The sequence below is a fragment of the Coffea eugenioides genome, unplaced genomic scaffold (genome assembly GCF_003713205.1).
Source record: "Coffea eugenioides isolate CCC68of unplaced genomic scaffold, Ceug_1.0 ScVebR1_129;HRSCAF=551, whole genome shotgun sequence".
Classification (NCBI taxonomy): domain Eukaryota; kingdom Viridiplantae; phylum Streptophyta; class Magnoliopsida; order Gentianales; family Rubiaceae; genus Coffea; species Coffea eugenioides.
In genome coordinates this window covers 184,459-202,811 of record NW_020861691.1, presented here as the reverse complement: position 1 = coordinate 202,811, position 18,353 = coordinate 184,459, and the positions used below count along the sequence as shown (strand labels likewise).

General features: G+C 36.6%; 1 long non-coding RNA gene across 1 annotated transcript; it reads left to right on the top strand.

Moving 5' to 3' along the window:
- The first annotated feature begins 16,015 nt into the window (after positions 1-16,015).
- On the top strand, positions 16,016-18,130 carry LOC113755196. Its single transcript, XR_003465602.1, has 3 exons — positions 16,016-16,172; positions 16,899-16,954; positions 18,042-18,130. It is a non-coding gene; the product is annotated as an uncharacterized LOC113755196 (long non-coding RNA).
- The last annotated feature ends 223 nt before the right edge of the window (positions 18,131-18,353 follow it).

The window sequence follows — 18,353 nt, the reverse complement described above, 5'->3', positions numbered from 1 at the left end:
TTTGCATTTTTTGGATAGCTTTGAGGTTCTTTTCCTGTAGTTTTGCCATTTCTATTGCAGCAGCCAAAGTTTCAGGTCTAGACATTTTCACCATGTTAACTATTTCCTCCTTCAGTCCACTCATAAAACATGCCTTATAGTAAGAATCAGACAAATGAGGTAAGGATGGCATTACCAGAGCTTTGAGCAACTCAAATTTTTCGAGGTACTCAGCCACAGATCCAGATTGCACCAGCTTGTTGAATTCCTCAATAGCCTCCTCTGGACTCCCTTCTCCAAATCTAACACTCAGAGCAGTGGATAACTCCAGCCAGGGAATAGCCTCCCTTCCATGGAAGACTCCATGGAACCAGATGTCTGCCCTGTCTCTGAAATAAAGCTCAGCCACCTCAGTTTTCATTTCCTCTTCTATTCCATGTATTTTGAAGTATTTGTTAGCCTTCCTGATCCACTCCCTTGGATTATCACCATCGAAGATTGGTAGATCCATTTTAGGCAACCTGTTATTGGCCCTGGTCTCTTTTTTCCCAAAGGCTTCCCTCTGAGATTCCATCTTGGACTCATCAGGACGAGTTCCTTCCCTGGAGCTGCTACCTCCCTCCAGTTCTTTCCCTCGATCACTGACCTTAGCCATCAACTGCGCCATCATATTCATCATGCCTTCATATTTTTGGTCCAGTCCTTTCAGCAGTTTTTCAGTGGAATCCTGTCTGATCTCCATTGTTCTGATTGCTTGTTCCATTCCCTCGCTCTTGTTGGTAAAGGTCCTGACCACACTCCCTAACTCCACTACGTCTCTCCTCAGTGTCTCATCCTGATTTTTTGTCATCCCTATGGCTCGCAATCAAGCTCTGATACCACTGTTGTGGTACAGAACCAGAATTGGTCGCAGGAAATGGATTGGTATAATTTGCAGAGATGAACTCAAAGGAAATTGCAGTCTCACGTAATTCAATCGAGCTCTTTATTGCATTAAGTAACCACTTGATTCAAAAAATACAGAAATAGTAATGGCGGGAAAAGGTAGAAGGTGAAACAGAATGAAGGAAGCTTTAAAGAAAAGAAGAAAGAGGAAATTCCCTCTGATTACAATCGCAATGATCTAATTCTCAAAAGTACTCTAATAAAGCATGATCCTATCAGTTTTATACTACTAACTATCTAACTAATTATCTCAACAGCGAATGGCCTAGCCACACGTGGCCAAAGGTATCTTTCCGTTAGTCTGTTTCCAAGCTGCAGCAGAGATTGCATGAACCCAGCCAGGGCGTGGTTCCTGACCGCGCCTTCTCAATGCTTCTCCTGATCAACCCACGCCTTCCCTTCTTTGTTCCACACGCCTTCTTGACTTCATGACATTTTCCAGAGGCAAACCAAAAATGGACGAGGTGCGTAAGTTCTTCCTTACGTTGGATTTGAGGGAGGCTGTTTCCGTGGGTTTACTGGATTCAAGACATGTCTTCATCAAGCTGGCCAATGATAGATTCAGCAATGGCAGACTCTGTTGCTGCTGCTGGGGGATTGTCGTTGCTGGGTAATAACGTGCAGGTGATGGGTGCTGCCCACGGCACTTTTCAACCTGTTTTGTACGCAAAAGGGGAGGATATTGCTGGGCAGCTGGAGGCTAGGGTAAATGGTGAAGCTGATGAGAGTCATGAGGAGGAGCAGGTTGAGATCCTAGTGGTAGCGGGAAACCTCTCATCGAGGTCCATCGCAAGTTCTGAGATAGGTGGGGTGGAGTGTGATGACCTTTGCGCAGAGGAGCTGGGTGCAGCGGTGGGGGAGGAGGAGGTGGTTGCAGCAGAACTATGTGCTGGTAATTTGTCTCCACGGGGTGAAGTTGGAGCTGTGCCACGGGACATTGGATCTCTGGTGGTGGATATCTTTAACTTGGATCCTATCATACAGCAAGTCCAGGAGAAGGTGCACGGAGATGAGGGTGGTAAGATGATTTCCAAGCGTAGAGGTACGCGTGTCCCACATCCTACTGATCGTTCTTTACGCTCTAAAGCAAAACTGGCCAATAACTCTTTTGCTGCACTCTCTTATGGTTAATTTTTTATTTTGAAATATTCAAGGTATCTTGCGTGCCCCAAATTTTCGTAGATTAAAAAGTTTAATTGCTGAGTCGTCAGTTCAGTTAGTTGCTATATGTGAACCTAAGTTGTCTGTGGGAGAGATTCACTGGATACGACTAAAGTTGAGGATGGATAAATGCATTGCCAATAGTGAGGGTTCTATATGGGTGTTCTATCAAAACTCCCTTGTATGTGCCCCCCTGGGTGAGTCGGGTCAACATTTATTGCTTAAAATACAATCGCAAATGGTATCTGGTCCCATGGTCTTTTCGTTTGTGCATGCAAAGTGTAATGAGCAGGAGAGAAGATCGCTTTGGTCTGCTCTATTGCTCGATAACCCGGGCAATACACCATGGTTTCTGATTGGGAATTTTAATGTCATTGTCTGTGAGGAGAAGCGACGTGGTTTACCTTTTCGCCTGGGGAGGGTTTGGATTTTATCTGTTTCATGGCTTTGGCTAGAATACAGGATGCTGGGTTTTCGGGGACAAAGTTCACATGGTGTAATAATAGAGGGGGAAGCGCGCATATCTGGAAGAGGTTAGACAGGATGTTGTACAATCAGCATGCGTTGGGTTTAGAGTATAATTTTGCGGTGCAACATTTGGGGTGAGATCCCTCGGATCACGCTCCCTTACTATTGTCGGCACTGTCTAGGCTCGATAATAAGCCGAGATCCTTTCGATTCCTAGATGTGTGGACGTCTAAACCGGAGTAATTGGATATTATTCGACGATGTTAGGGTGGATCATTTTTGGACCCTCCCTTGCAGAGATTGACTGCCAAATTGCGGGAAGTAAAACAGCAAGTGCAACTGTGGTCTGGGGACGTGTTTGGAGATATTTTTGCGCGGGTGAGGAAGGCAGAGGGAGAGGTGCTAAGGCTGGAGGGTTTTTTTGATAATGATCCTTCGGAGTCGAATTTAATTGCACTTCAAGAAGCGCAGGCGGTTCTGAGGAATTCTCTAATGGTAGAGGAAGGATATTGGAGGCAAAAAGCGAGGATTAATTGGATTCAGGAGGGGGATAAAAATTCAAAATATTTCCACTTTATCGTTGCGGAACGTAGGGCGAAGGCGGTCATTTATCGGATCAAAGGTGCAACTGGGGATTGGATGGTAGATGATGATCGGATTGCAGCGGAGGCGGTTGAATAGTTTAAAACTTTATTCTCGGCGGAGACTTCGTCAGGTTCCGGGGATACACTGAACGTGCTTGCTCACATAGTTTTTTCACACACAGAATACGGAGTTAGTGAAGGTTCCGAAGATGGAGGAGGTAAGAGAAGTGGTGTTTGGGATGGATGGGGAGAGTGCAGCGGGACCAGATGGCTTCACTGGGAGGATTTTTACCTTTGCATGGGAGGTGGTGACGGGGGACGTATGTGAGGCGGTGGTGAGCTTCTTTTGTGGGCAGGAACTGCCCAGGAGTATCACGGCAACATGGGTAGCTCTTATTCCCAAGGTTAGTTCCTCTCAAGATTTTAGTCAATTCAAACCGATTAGCCTATGCAATTTTCTCAATAAAGTGATCTCCAAAATTTTAGCGATTAGATTGGCCAAGGTGTTGCCTGGCATCATATCACCCCAGCAAAGCAGTTTTGTGAAGGGTAGGCAGATTTTTGATAATGTTCTGTTAGTTCAGGAGTTTATAGCTGATATTAGGAAGGCTGGTAGAGGGGGTAATGTTGTCTTAAAGCTCGACATGGCTAAGGCCTATGATAGGGTTTCATGGCCATTCTTGATTCAGGTGCTGAGGTGGTTTGGATTTTTTGAAGCTTGGATTGATATGGTTTGGAGGCTGATCTTGAATGTTTGGTTCTCAATTATTGTCAATGGGTCGCCCCAAGGTTTCTTTAAGTCTAGTCGTGGGATTCGTCAAGGGGATCCGATTTCACCAGGCCTTTTTGTTTTGTGTGCTGAGGTGCTTTCCCGTCATCTGAATTCCTTGAGTGGGCGGCAGGGGTTTGTGCCTTTTCGAGTCCCGCAGGGTTGCCCGATTGTCACGCACCTAGCTTATGCAGACGATATCATTATCCTCTTGAATGCCATGAAAAGATCGCTTCAGCTGGTTATGAAGGTGTTGGAGGACTATACGTTGATATTGGGACAGAAGATGAACCATCATAAAAGTGGTTTCCTACCCATGCTACATTGTCGGATTTGAGGAAGCGATTTATGGCACAGGTCACGGGGTTTCATTCCCAGGCCTTCCCGATTACGTATTTAAGGTGCCCACTATACTCGGGTAGACGAAAAAAGAGCTATTTTGCTGCGATTTGTACTTCATTGGCAAGTAGGGTCTTATCATGGAAGGAACGACTGTTGTCGGCAGGTGCTGGCGCCCATGCCGATCCACATTTTTGCTGTCTCCAATCCTCCGAGAGGGATATTTGACAAATTGGAGCAAATTTTAGCCAATTTTTTATGAGGTTCTTCTGATTTCGGTCCACGGTTTCATTGGATTAAATGGATTCAGTTATATAAGCCTATTGAGGAGGGAGGTGTGGGTGTTCGGTCTTTGCAGAATGTATTTGATGCCTTTTCGTTGAAATTATGGTGAAATTTTAGGCAGCGACGATCATTATGGGCTGACTTCATGCACTTGAAGTATTGCCCAGATGTGCATCCGTGTTATTCAGATTTCTCCTCAGGGCAATCACACACTTGGAAGATGATGATGAATGCTCAAGTGATAGCACAGAAGCATATACGATGGTCACTGGGTACGGATCTGCTAGCTTTTGGCATGACAATTGGGTGGGGACAGGGCCACTATGTAGGCAGGTGGAATCCTTTCAGAAGTGCTCGGTTGCAGACTTTGTCGTGGAAGGTAGGTGGGATCTGCAGCGCTTAAATAGGGTGCTACCGGCGGGCTGGGTACAGCAGGTGATGGGAGTGGCTCCCCCTACCATGGCACAAGCGGATGGCATGATTTGGGCCCCCACCAATTCAGGTGCGTTTACTATTTCGTCGGCATATCAGATAGTGCGCAAAGGAGGTACTGTTTCCCGCCTGTTTACTTCTTTGTGGCAACGGGTTTTGCCCTCAAAAATTTCCTTCTTTATGTTGAGGTTGCTGTATGGTAGATTGCCATTGATGGATATGTTACACAGGTTTGGGGTTCTGGACCTCTCTAGGTGCTTTTGTTGTAATCTGAACCCGTCCCCAGAAACTATTAACCACGTCTTCTGTATGGGGGAGGTGGCTAAGCAGGTTTGGAGTTGCTTTGATGGTCTTATTGGCGGGTTTAGTGCGGCTTTCACGGTTAGACATAAGGTGATGAGCTGGTGGGTTAAACCTACTCTTAATAATTACCTTGGTTTTATTCTCCGCACGATGCCATCCTTAATCTGCTGGAATTTATGGAAGATGCGGAATTTGTGGATATTCGATGGTAAGCTAGACTCGGTAATGCATGTTTGTGATCGGATTTTTTTGGAGCTGAGAGAATGGTTCTATCTTCGGTTTCGGGAGATATCACTGCTTGATAACTCACGGATTGGTTTTTTTGATATAATAGCTAGGTTGCGGAGCAAGATTATCATATGGGAGGTTTGTTGGGAAGGTACGCATTAGTCGGTGGTGAAATTGAATGCTGATGGTTGTTCAAGGGTAATCCGGGGAGGAGTGGCGGTGGGGGATTGTTCAGGGATTATGATGGGAGGTTCCTGCTTGGCTTCTCATGTTGGTTTGGGGAGGCTACTAGCTTTCAGGCGGAGATGAAGGCTCTGCTTTTTGGTGTGCAGTTAGGTGTGTCCTGGGGCTTTGTTAGGTTGCACTTGGAATCTGATTCACTGGTGTTGGGCCGTATTATTCAGGGGAAGGTTCAGTGCCCATGGCAGTTGCAGAGGGAGTTACTAAATCTGCAACAATATAGACAGTATTTTGAGGCCGTGTCTCATTGCTTCCAGGAGGCAAACAAGTCTGCGGATAGATTGTCTAATATTGGCGTGGAGATTAAGTGTACTGCAATTTATGAGACCTATAATGCGTTGCCTCGATTGGTGAGGGGAGATATTTCTTTAGATGCGTCTGGGTTTCCAAATTTTCATAGATGCCGACGGTAGGGTTATTTAGAGATGGGGCAGGATGTGTGATACAAAGTTATTTCTTACAAAAAAAATTATATAAAATACATTAAATGCTTCCATTACAAAAAAAAAACTAATATCGTATTTATATTGTCAATAAACTATAGTATTAGTGCTGTCAAATACTAAAAGAACTATGAAAAAATAGTACTGTTTATAAGTACAATCTATTATTGTAAAAATATTGCTAGCATTGTAAAATACTAAAAGAAGTAATATAAAAATAAAAAATAATATTTCTTAAAAAAAAGATGAACAAGTTATAGGATATGTATTATCAAATGCCAGAAGAAGTATTACGAAAATAAATTATAGTACTATCTAATAGAGTATCAGTATTGTCAACAAATCATACTAGTAGTGTTGGCAAATACTAAAAAATTTTAAAAACATACTGTCAAGTATGGTATTAATAGTGCCAGCATGTCATATTATAGTGTAGTATAATATTAGTATTAGAAAATTATTTCTTAGCTAAACAATTGTTTTGAAATGATGAGAGATTCTTGTGAAAGACAACTGAAATTAGTAAAAAATATTGTTAAAACTTCCTAACCTACGACCAATGTGTTACTACTAGATAATGAAAATGATCCATGTCAATTTAATGATCATTTGAACCTTCATAAGACAGGAAAAGAAAAAGGATCCTATTATGAAGATGTCATGATAGTATTATGTAACTAATACTATGTCTCTAATATCTTGAATTTTATCATTATTGATTGAGGTTGGTCACAAAATATCTATAGTGAACTAGTTTTACAAGCAAATGAATGGAGAATTTATAAGATCATAAAAAGAATCATATTACTATAACAATTTTTCATATACGAAGATAAGTTAAAGAATTTTGTAGAAAAGTTTGGAAGAATATTGTTTAAAAAAAATTTCATATTAGAATTGCATTAAAATTTTATAAACTAGAGACTAAAGGAATGAAGTGTTGAAAGAAAATTATCATCATAACAATAGTGAAAATAATTACAATAATAAATTTATAATTGGAGAAGTTAAAGAAATTTCATGAAATGTATAAGAAGTATGAAAATTTAGTTCTTACAGGGAAAATTATATCGAGAAGAAAGAGTTGTGATCAACTTTACTATTGTAAAGTTTAGGGCATATATGAAACATTTGAAAATTTAAAGTGCTAAATACAGAAGAGAACAAAGAAAAAAACTTTAAATTTTTAATTTTGGCATGTAAGATGTCGAGATTCATGCCTAATCCAATAGAAACAAGAGGAAATGATAATTATCAAAGGAAGAAATTGTATTGAAGTTCAAATTGTTGAGGGATAGAGGATATCTAGAATAGTTTTGTAATCTGTAAGGTAGTGACTGTATATATGTGTCGCGCCCCATTTTTTTTGAAAAATAAAATTACGAATTATAAAATGAATTTTTGATTAATTTTGAGTGAAAATGAGTTTTTAATTTTTAGAGAATAAATAAAGAAAAAGGACCTAAAATGGGACTTAAAAAGTGTGACGATTTTGGCCCAAAATAATAGTTTAAAAAGGGTTTTTGAGAAAAAATAGGAGTCGCCATTTGGTATTGAGTTAAGGTGTACCAAGTCACCGAAAAATGTATTTTTAATAAAAAAATAGGTAATACCCTTTTTAAATTACTCAGGTCTTTGAAAACAAGAGAAAAGGGTTCAGGAGTCTTGGTTGAAGAAATGGAAGGCAAAGATTTGATCTAAGGCATCCTTTCAATCTAACCAATGCTAGTTGCGTGATTTAGTCAAAAATTTTCTTAATTTAATCTATAAAACTTATCACATTTGGATGTTACTATATGGATGCAAACCTATACCTAATGAATATCGAGTGGGTCGAAATATCTCTTCAAAATTTAATTGGTGCAAATCGCATTAATTGTGATGCCCAAAATGATTCTTAAAAAAGGTCATGAATATGCAAAAAGTGAGACTCGAAGAAAAGAAAAATTATAATATATAAATATATGTGACCTAAAAAGAGGAATGCAACATAACGGGTACGGGGGACTAAGATTCGTGACTCAATTTTTTTTTTTATAGAAAAGATACGAGCGTGCTAAGGCTAAGAAGCCATACTCGTCCATTTCCCATATTTAAAGGGTACTCTCCTAACCTAATCAAGCAAATGATCTAACATATTTCTAATTTTCTTAAATGGAATGTAAGTCTAAATGTTATGTTTCGCACATAGGAATAAGGGATATACATATAGAGGAAATATCATGCAAAATGGTAAAGATCCTAAAAAGTAGAAAATATGCATAAAATGTAGTGATTGTCATGCAAGCATGTGGTTCTAGCGTGTGAACGGTCTAAAGGGTCTAGCATTGGACTAGCCCATTTCTACAAGTCTTCACTAGCGTTGGACTAGTAAGAAATCGGGGAGAATGACCACAACTAGCGTTGGACTAGTGTGGTGACGTCATACATTTATTATCACTAAATAAATCATATACAACGACATAATTAAAGCAAGTAAACATATAGAACACATAGATCACATAGCACAAAGGCATGATTTCTAAATGCAAAACCCTAATTAAAGCGAATAAACACGTGAACACAAGCATGCAAGCACATAGGCAAATAAATGCAAATAAAAATCTAACTATTACATTTGGGACCCTAATTATAATATAAGGGGGGAATTAAAATAATAATAATCTAACTATTACATTTATCTAACTAAATACATTTTTAGCAAAAATTAAGAAAGTAGTGATCAAGTGGTGTATTCGATCGGTAGCAAACGGTGTACGTCGGTTCAAGCCTATTTTCCTTAACTCTCGCGTACTTGTGTTTTAACTTCTGATTCACTAACTTATTATTAGCACGTCTAATCACACAATTCCTCTTATTTAATACTTGCTCTTATCCACCAAATTTAATACACACACCTCACCAAGTGATCACACTACCAAAATGCGTAAAAACCCTAATTTGCTCTAACTATAAAAGTAAAAGTAAAACTCTCGATTCTATTACAACTATTGAGGGAATAAAATGAGTAGTAAAGGAATTATAAAATAATTTATTCAAAATAAGAGGGAATTACAAGAAAATATAAGCAAATTTTCAAGTCGTCACAGCTAATTCTTGGGGTACACCCTAAGGGAAGGTGGGGCTGTCACAATGACCTAGACATAAAGGATGTTCTAAAAAGTTCTATTACTATCAATTAAAGTTGAAGGTCTACAGCATACAAGAATTCACCTACCATCTTGGCTTAATTGAACAACTCTTCACTTGAACATGCATCGTTTCCATACCATACACCACAAAATCTTCAAGAGTCCAACTCTTTTCCAAAAAAACATTTTGTCAAAATACTTAATGAAATTGTTAGTATTAATATTTCTCATATGAAACTTTGGTTGATTATACTAGCACCTATTTATTTACATACATCTAAATAGTTATAATTCTTAATATTTATTTGATTTTGTCAATAATTTTATCTTTTTAATATAATCAACACCCTTAAAATTCAAAATCGTCTAAGAATGTTTCTTGGGGTGGAGATTGAGGTTGTAGTTTAAGGAGATAGCTTGTTCAGAATATCAGTGTATAAAGGTAATAGAAAAGAGTTTGGAGGAAGATACATATCAAGCCTGAATAGTTTTTTGAATGAAATAACATGTTTGTCTTTAGAAGTTTTTTAGTAAGGAAGATAACTTTGCACTAAAAAGTGACTTTCTCTAGCAAATTGTTTTAAAGTTTCTAGTTAACCAAGAAAAACTACTATTAAAAACAAAAACTCATGTGAAGACACTCATTTCGTTAGTTTGTTTTTTTAGTAACTTAAGTAAAATCAATGGTTACATTTTATGGGTCCATACTATAATGAACTTGTGATGAGATTATATACACAAGTAAAAGAACTCATTGAAACCAGTAATCTTGTCTATGCTAATAGATCCAAGGAATGATATCTCATAAGGTAGACAAATGAGAACTGTTTACATTTATAAATTGGGATGAAAAAAGTAATGCTACTAGGGTAATCCAACATGATAGTATGGAATGACTGATTCAACATCTTAACCACAATAAGTGACTCATTATGTAAACCCAAATTTCTTCACTTCTTCATTTCACGCACGCAAACTTTTGTCAACCGTAGAAAAAGAAAAGTCATTACTAGTCATTCCCTTGGAAGTGTACATGTCTCCTTCACTCCTATAAGAAGGGTAGTCTTGCTTATCACTATCCCTTGCTTTCAACTCTTCAATCTTCTCAACAACCACACTCAAATCCCACCTTCTCTCCATGTTCCATTCACAACAACACATTCCAATTTTCAAGAGTTTAAGCATTCGGCCCTCTCCATATTTTGTCCCATACATGTTGTTGTCAAATACCTCACTAGTCCATTCTTCTCTCACAACAGAATTAACCCATGTTGCCAAATCTTTATTAGCGCCCTTACCTTGTCACAAGTAGTTAGTTGGAAATCTTCCGGTCAGCAACTCAAGTATCAAAATACCAAGGCTTCATACATCTATCTTTCTAGTAACTTGATCATGCTGCATAAATTCGGGTGATTTGTAGGCCATCATGAGTTTTTGAACATTTTCTTTGTTCATCAATAAAGCTAGAGCTTAGTTTGCAAGGACTGGTTCAAATTTTTGGCCTAGAAGAACATTTGATGATTTCAAGTGTCCATGTGGTAGAGGCACTTCGGGAAGCTCTTTATAAAGGTAAGCCAAGCCCTTGGCGACTCCTTTGACGATATTTAAGCGAATTGGCTAGTCAAGACCAGGTTGGTTAGGGCTATGTTTGCCTAATCAAAAGCATTTGAATTAATGCAAATGGTAGGTAGGACAATAATAAGAAAAAAAAAACTTAACATATTTAATTGTTGTGAGGTTCTTAACTTTTTTCGTTTTCTAACAAATTCTTAATGATTAAGATCATTTAAAAGCAAAGGTCTCCAATTTAGGATAACTCTAATACAGTAACCTTTATGCAAAAGGAAATGCTAATTCATTTTGATTTCTCAATGTTTATAAAAAACTTAGTCTCTTTTCCTATACCAAAATTGAATTATGTTAACGATACCATTATGAGCAAAAAAATTTTAAACAACAAAAATACGAGTTATGATCTCCTTAATTTGATCATCCTTTATGTATATGTAATTAACTAATATGTATATGCAAATATATTAATGTGAAAAGTATCCATGTTCCAAAAGTTTTAACCTTTTATAAATTAATCTTAGTTTTAAATTAAATAGTTTGAGTTGATATTCGGCACTTTTGGAGTAATAAGAGAAATTCCTAGATTATGATATCTAAAGCATAAATAACTTACCATGGAGATGGCTAGCCAAGCTTCCACATGTAGCAAAATTGGTGACAAAGTTTTTCTTCTTTCGTATAATAAAACGCCACCAGAGGCAGAAGATTAGGATAGGGTAAAAAACCTTAGCGGTCACTAAATTATTGGTTAGATCATGTTTTGACTATCAAATTATTTTTCGTCAGTAATTGACCACTAAACAACTTAATAAGTAAAGTGATGACCATTTAGTCGATAATTGCTCTTAATTTATAAAATTATCAGTTAATCTGTGAAATAGGACCGCGTAGTTATTGGACAAAATTATCCCCCGCACTTTGCCATGTGTACTGCTAATTTCACAGATTAAGAGCAACTATTGACTAAATGGTCATGAATCTACTGATTAAGTTGTTTAGTAGCCAATTACTAGAGGTGGCAAAATGGGCGGGATGGGCGGGATTTGCTTGGGTTTGTGATGGAACCGGGTCATATGGGTTTGGGCCCAATCTTACTCATATGTATTTTGGGACTAAGTTGGGTGGGATCACTTTGGGATGGGTTTAGATTGATCCCGCCCAATACCCAAATCTATTTTCTACATATTTTTTTCCTTTAATTCATTTTTATTTTTTATATAATTTTAATATTTTTGATTTATTAATTTTTTTTTTAATTTTATTAAATAAACATGCAAGTGCTTTATACTCAGGATTCCCATCAAAAATTGGATTAACAAATAAAGGAAAAAATAGATATACAGTCAAATTCCAACATATATCAAGATGGCCAAGGTACTTAAGGTATTGAATATTTATTCTCATCATTGTCCAAAGATGACAGGTCTAAATTGACTGAAATGTTGAAAATTCTTGTGGATAATGACTAGGAAAACTACTAGATTATATTCTCTAGTATGACTATAAAAATTGTTAAAGATAATTTTTGAATCTAAGAGTCCGTTTGGATTGGCTATTTTTTCAAAAAATAAGTTTTTCAAATACAATGTTACAGTAATATACAATAACTCAAAAAACATCCCATCCATATTAGTATATCAAAAATTTCAAAAAAATTTTATAGTAAAAATTTTTCATATACACTGCTATAATAAAATATTTCAAAAATACCCCCCAAAAATAGTTAAACCAAACAGAGCCCTTGTTATTTGAGCCCAATGGGTACCCAAGTATTTCCCAAGTATTCCCATCAATTAATGGGTACAATTGGGATTTGTCCCATTTTAAACCCAATATCAAAATCCAATACCCATCCCGCCCAAAGTCCCCATGGGCATGGGTAACCCATTGGGACTTGGGACAAATTGCCACCTCTACCAATTACTGAGGAAAAATAGTTTGATGGTCAAAACATAATCTGACCAATAGTTCAGTGGCCGTTGAGATTTTTTGCCCATTAGGATATAACAAGTTTCCTAGCCTCCTCAAGTGCTCAAAAAATTGTTCCTTTCCCACATTGCTCATATGTCTAAACCTTTTGACAACCATGGATAGACCATTAAGAAGATTAGATTTATACGAAGACCCAAGGTTTCCACTGCCCAGTACTTTAGGTGAAGCTCTAAGTAGATCTTCTAACTCAAACTTCTACCTATCATTCCTAACAAAATATAATAAGTCTCCTTGGTTGTTTCTTTTGTACTTTAGAGCTTGTTGATCATCTACCCATCTCTTGCTAGTATAAGGTTTATGAAAAGATTCTTTACTCTTGAGGTTTTCAATAGTGGATTCCTCATAGTCTGAGCGTCTAATCCAAAATCGACAGAAAAAAGAGGCTAAAAGAATTGTAATTAAAACAACTCCAACAAAAATAAAAATAATGACTATGGTTTTTTGAATAGATTTCTTTTTGGGGCAAGATAATTTCAAAGGTCAGCCACACAAATTGTTTCCTGCATCATTAGAGATGTTATGTTAGACGCTGGCCAACAAGTGTATCATGCATTTGTGAAAAAGTGTAAAATTGTTATCAAGATCAATTGATGGCCATGTTTAAACATCTGATCATTGGGCATACAATCCAATGGCTAGTAATATGTGTTTGAATGAATAAAATCCAATATGAGAAATATGTAAAGATGTAGTGATACTATTTTTCATTACTTTGGGGACAAACGAATCGACATGCGAACAAACCATAACAGAGTTTTTTTTTTCTAGCAGCAAAAGAGTATGGGGCTTAAGAAGTGAGGATTTGAACTCAAGCCCTCTAATTCGTGGGTCTTCAACCTTAAACCATAATAGGGTTTGGCTAACAATAGAGTATGATTATTTATAACATTCCCTCAACACAACATAATGAAGGTTAAACACTGAAAAATAAATTTTTCTTTGAGGTTCTAATATACATATTACTACTTTGTAGGTAGATAGTAAGACAAATTATTTTAAGAATTTCAACATTCTTATAGGCTTAGCAAATGGATCAATAGTTTTACATTCTAAATGGAATCCAATTGGATTAGATACTTGACAGAAGTAATCGGGTAATAGAAGGGATATATGGGAAACAAACAATCTCTTCTAGAAGAGATTATTCGTCTTCCTACGAAGCTAGAAAATAATAGGATCTTCCTAATTAGGAAACTTTTAAAAGAATTAACACAAATGAGGATCTAGAAAGCCATAATGAACAAAATAAATGAAAGATAATTAAACATATTTTGGTGCGTACGAGATTATTTGGGCACTGACTTAGGCAATGAAGTTCTCTCCAGTTACAAAAATATTTTATAGAGAACAAAAGTATATACTAGCAAAATACTCAATTTTGGCTTGATACAAAAATTAAAATAATGTAGGCTCATAGTTTAAACTCATACAATTTTCACTATCTTAACCAAAAAATATAAATTAGACATTTTTATTATACACTCAACTAAATATTACCATGTTATTTTCTATAAGTTTTAACTAAATTATATCTTGAAACCTATATAATTTTCAACGTCTTTTAATAAGTTATATTTGTGCAATTTATTTTCATGCTAGGCACTCTACTCTATTTTCCTTAATTCAATCAGGGATATGAATAATATTGTTTTGATATATGCCTTAACATTCAATCAACAACCCCATCTCCATGGGAACAATTTAGAAATCTCAAGAGTCAAGATTTTTTTTTAATTAGAACAAGCAAGAGAGTTAAGGCTAATTGACTAGTTAAATAGAATTATTTTTTGAATTATTTAATCAAGTAAGAACTGCTTATTTCTAAGATAACAATCACAAGGAATGACTTTCTAACCACTTGCAAAATAAATTTCACATGTATAGTTTTGTTATATGAGGTTAAAAAAGAGTATATATATGTGTGTGTGTGTGTCATTTTAGTTTGGTTTTAACTTCAAAAGATTATAATGTGTATTCCACAATGACTTATTGGAAGATCTAATATTTTGAAAATTTGCAAGGCAAATGCTTAATAAGTATAAAATACTTGAAATTATCAATATCTAATAATGTTACATTTATAGTGATATTCACAGTATTCATTTAGTTTAAAATGAAGATAGGTACACTAACTCACCAGTATTACACATAATTGATAGAAGTGCAACTTTTGGTGAACAATGCAAACTAAAACAATGTATAAGTTCTCAATAATAAAAGTGGAGTTTTAGTGTTGCCCATTATTATTAGAGTAAATCTTGCAGTGTACATACTATCATAGTTAGATGAATACCACATATGTAAAAATTTAGATTTGAAATTCAAATTCAACAAATATGGCATCCATCCAGACATGACAGTACATACACTATCAGCGTATATAAAATTAATCCTTATTATCAAGGTAAAATGTGCAGAACCCTCTTGTGGTTTGTCTGGAGGACATGGAACACCATCTTCTTCAAATATATCTAGAAGACCCCCCACCCCCCGGTAGTTAGATAGTGTGAAAATTAGATGGAAATCATCTGTGTCAATGGTAACAAATTGAATTCCATAATTAAAAGATTGTGCATTCTATTTCTTGTTTCGTTTTGTGGTTATGAACCAATGAATATGTAAAAATAATTTTTTTTAAAATTTCTCTTCAATTCTCATCATCATGGTAGGGAAAGTTTCAGCATCATTGCCATTGTTGCCCCCGCCTCAACTATCAAGGCTGCGTAGATTAACAGCAGTAGCAACATCATATTGGTCTCTTTTTCTTTTTCTTTTTCTTTTCTGCACTCTTGCTTCTGTGAGGGCCCAAAAAATGTGGTTGGAAGTTGAAGCTTGACAAAATTGACCAAGAGACAAAAGCAAAACTTGGATTTAACTTGGCACTTTGACTAAGTTATATTAACCAAGACAAGACCAAAAACAACAAGAGACAAAGAGGAGGAGAGCCGGGTGAGAGCAAGAAAAAAAAAAAGTGACCAAAAGAAAAGAAAGGAAAAGAAGACTTTGACTCTACTCTAAAATATATCAAGCCTTCCTAGTTAAGCAAAGTAAATAACATAAAAGAAAGAGAGGGGAGGGGAAGTCGGGCAAGCTGGACAAGAAAAAGGAGAGAGAGAGAGAGAAAGAGAGCCTCGAGAGAGCGAGAGAAAATAGAGGGGAAAAGGGAGAAAAGCAAGAGGAAATCTGGGAATTCAATCAACCATTTATCCCTCCAATTATGTGTGAAAGCAAGGAGAAGGAACGATTGACTGCTGGCTGTCTTCATCATCTCTGTCCAGCTTTGTTTCTTGAAGATTGAAAGGTAACCTGACTTCCTAGCTCTCAATTTTTATGGTATAGCTTGTAGTAGTAACTAGAAGTTGGAGTTACTAAGCTAGGAACTGATTTCATAGCTGGAAATTCGTGGGTTGAAATTGATTGAATGAATTTGGCAGTTTTGATTACTGTTCCAGATTTCTTGTCTGAAATTGGCTTGAATATTCGGGTATGATGGAGACTGAATTAGCCTTAGAACGAAACATGGAAGTTGTATAGAATTGAGTGTAGATTATGCCTGTAGATTTTCAGCTCAATCGGAACAGGGTACCTTGTGAAATGACTATTTTACCCGTGCTGCCCTGTTTTTGTCAGACATGATAATCTGCCTCTGTAATTGCTTCGTTTGGCTAGGAAGATGAATGAATTAGTTTTTGATGCCTTCTTAAGAATTTTATCCTTGTATCTTAAATTTCAAATGGTTTTGGAATTACCTGAATCGGAGTTATGTGTGCTGAGATATGATTGAATGAATCAGGACTGCTAGTTGAATTTCACAGTGAGCTTCGAACTGGAAAATCGGGGGACTGTTTGGATAAATTTAGCTTGGTTAGGTTGGGAACTGATTTGAGATGTCTTCATGAGAATTGTAGAGCTATCTCTTAGCTTCGAAACGGTATATTTTTTGTTTCAATCTGATAAGTGTAGCTCGAGTTGTGCTTAAATTGCTAAAAGGTGACCGTGATATGTGATATTGAACTTTGTGTTTTAGGAATTGGATTTGGACAATAATCAATTGTGGTGAATGGGGATCATGAGCGGTGATTGGTGAGTGTTCCTTATTTGTTAAAATCTTTCCTCAAGTATTTTAGTTAAATGTGCCCCTTTATTTATTTAAATGTATTTGTCGTTACAAAAAGGGTTTGCTAAATGGATTTGTGAACTGTATTCTCTTTATAAGGTGAGTGTGTACTTTATCGCACTCATCTAAGGACATGTGTTTGATTTGAGCAATTGGGATTTATTGTATTAGCTGCCTTATATGATTAAATGTGATTAAATGAGACTTAGATCGGGGTGCACCTTATCGCACTTGATCTAGGTCTCAATATTTCGATATTGGATGTGTGATATGTGATTGGATGTATATATGTGATAAATTTTGTTTTATTACATGTTTGACTTGTTAATTATGGCAAGGTTTTCCTCAATTTGGATGGATGAACTTGTGTGTGTTTAAGTATAGTAAGAGGAAAAGTTTCTGTTCTGAATCTTTCATGTTGGCCGAAATTTTGGGACGAAATTTCAGATTTTTGGAGCTTTTATTTGAGTTAAAGTTTTGCCAAAATAATGGATTTTAAGTGTATTTGGGTTGATTAAACCGATTAGCTCTTCCAAGGAAAAGAAAGGAGTGAACTTGATAAAGTGAAAACTGGAAATTTGCTTTCTGGAACATCAGACCAGTTTCGGGAAAAAGGTCATCTTTTGGTGTATACCACTCCAAATCGAGTCCTGTTTGTTTGGTTTGAAACTAGACACATAAGGCTACAATCCATGTAAATTTCAGGGGCTAACTCATTTTCTGTGATTTTTGGTGATTTTTCCACGTCCGCTGGAAAAACAGAATTTTCCCTGCCCTGCATTTTACTGTAGCAGTCTATTGACGGAAAAACTGGGCAAAATCCGTATGGAATCTCATCAAGGTGTCTTCTACAAAGTTGTATCCCTTTCAATTACGTTTCCAACGGTATCAACCACGTAAATTTTGGACTTGTAAATATTAAGTTACGATTTTCTAAATTTTTCTGACATAAACCTCCAGTTTCCTGATTTTTACAATAAACATGAAAATGACTTGATATTTTTTCTTGGCCTTGAATATGCACGTGAATGATCATGATTATACATGTCTCAGGTGAATACGAGAACTCCGAAGAACTCGTTTAGCCGCCTCATTTTTTTCTCTCTCTCACGACTTTTGGTGAGTATCAAGTGCATGTTAAGTGTTTAAATGAAATGTTTCTCGTACTTGCTAGTTAATGAGGCTAGGGTGTACTTTATCACCCTTGTCCTCTCTTTCATGAAATTGCTTGCTTGATAAGTGATACGTGTTACATGTGAATGCAAATGAAAGTGTTTTTCGTAAGCATTGAGCGGCAGAATGTATCATGCCCTTTTAGGGTAGGAGGTACCGCTCATCCCGTCTCAATGCCATGACCAAATCTTG